This window comes from Oryctolagus cuniculus, chromosome 10 (assembly GCF_051225735.1).
Source record: "Oryctolagus cuniculus isolate XC-2025 breed Fujian yellow rabbit chromosome 10, ASM5122573v1, whole genome shotgun sequence".
NCBI classification, from domain to species: Eukaryota; Metazoa; Chordata; class Mammalia; order Lagomorpha; family Leporidae; genus Oryctolagus; species Oryctolagus cuniculus.
In genome coordinates this window covers 109,657,511-109,659,443 of record NC_142876.1, presented here as the reverse complement: position 1 = coordinate 109,659,443, position 1,933 = coordinate 109,657,511, and positions in this window count along the sequence as shown.

The following is a 1,933-nucleotide window of genomic DNA, read 5'->3' as shown; positions in this document are numbered from 1 at the left end:
CGGGGCTTGGCCAGGCCAAAGCTAGGAGCCAGGAACTCCATCTGAGCCTCCCACGTGGGTGGCAGGGGCTCAAGTACTTGAGCCACAATCTGCCGCCTCCCAGGATGCATTAGCAGGAAGCTGGGCCAGAAATGGAACAGCCAGGACTCAAACCAGCACTGCAACAGGGGATGGGAGCATTGCAAGCAGTGGGCTCAATCTGCTGAACCACAGTGGCGGCCTCTGAATAACTGTTTTGTGGGTAAGCGGGACCCACTGCAGAAATCCCATATTGGGCAGAATCATGGCAATCCAGAATCTTTCACACATTTGGCTCTCTTTACTTCGGCCAAGGGAAGAGAAGAAAGGTGCCCCTCTCTTCAGCCAAACCAATCAATTGTACCTGGGGCAGGTGCACAGTCGGCTTGGTGCTTTGGCGCCCCCTGCTGGAGACAGGAGATGCTGCTTAGATCCCAGGGTCCGCAATGTTCCTAATTAGCGGTAACTCTCCCTGAGGCCGGTTAGGGGTATCGCAGACGCTGCTGTGAGGGCTCCGGAGGGGTTCAAGCGATGGGCCTACCATTTCTCTGACATTTCTCAGCACGGATTTCGAACCATCAGGATGGCGACTTTATCACCGAGAGCTGAGTTTGCATTTGTGCTAACAGCCGTGAGCCTGCCATTTTCATAATTTGGAGCTCCCGAGATGAAGGCAGAGGGTGATGGTATGTGAACAACGCGCTGAAGCCCGCGCTGTGCCGAGGGAGGCTCGGCGGAGCTGGACTAGATGGAAGGCACAGGAGGCTGATTCTCCCCTTGACACAGGGCCATGCCGGGTGCTGCATTTAAAGGGGCCCATGCAGCGGACAGCAATGCCTTTGGCAAATCAGCATTGTGTGCGGGGCGGTCCGTATCATTCATTTAAAAGGTAGGTTTGGAGCAGCAGTGGTGGTTGTTTCTATTGCATTTGGGACGTGTTGCATTTAGAACAGCAGAGCCTGCACCTGCCCTTAGCACACGGGGAAGCAGTGAAACCCCCGGGAATGAGTGAAGCCTTCCGCTTCATGCCCAGGGAGCAGCACAGTGGCAGCGGCTCCCTCTTAGAGAGACCGCACTCTCTCAAGTTTGAGGAACAAATCCCTGTTGATTTTGAAGGAGCTGTGCACGCTGGTGGTTTGTGAACCCGCAGAGGGGCCACCAGGTGAAGAGGATTTGAAACCATGGCAAGGACATTGGTGAGGGTGCGCACGTGTGCATGCAGACCCGCGTGCACTGTGGGGTCTGCAGGCATCAGAAGCCGCCTGGAGGAGGACTTGTTAAGGGGGAGGGGCGCTCACTGCCTCGCTAAGGGTTGGTCCATCTGGGTGCGGCCCGAGAATGTGTGTTTCTAACAAGTCTCCCAGAGATGCCGAGGGCAGGGAGCAGATCAGTCTGGCCTGGCATCCTGAGGAGGCCCTTTGCCCGCCGTCGTGCAGTGAGGAGTCTGGACGGGTCTGCCTCCCCAGGGAGCAAGCAGCAGCCCAGCGTCCTGGTTTGCAGTTAGGAGTCTGGACCCCGAGTGTTTCCGCAAGGGAACTTCGCGGCCACCCAGGAAGCACCCAGAGGGGAGGGGAGGGCAGGTGGTAGCATCACTAGCCCCCTGCTTTGGAGAAGCCAATAAGCAGTGGTGAAATAGGCCAACTCCCACGTCCGGCCCAGGGACCTGGAACAGGGGACTCCTCCCCAAGGCTTATCCTCATGAGGGAGGTCACGGAGGATTCGCTTCCAGAAAGCACCTGCTACGTGGGTATCCCTGGGCTCCTCTCTGTGCCCCCGGGCACCCGTGGCCTTGCTGCTCCCTGGCCGGCTGCCTGTGGGCTCCTGGTCACCTTGGGAGGAGGGCGCTTATCACAGTTCCACTCCCAAGGTCTTCCTCGGGATGGTCTCCGGCCCCGTGACTCATCTTGTGGGCTGG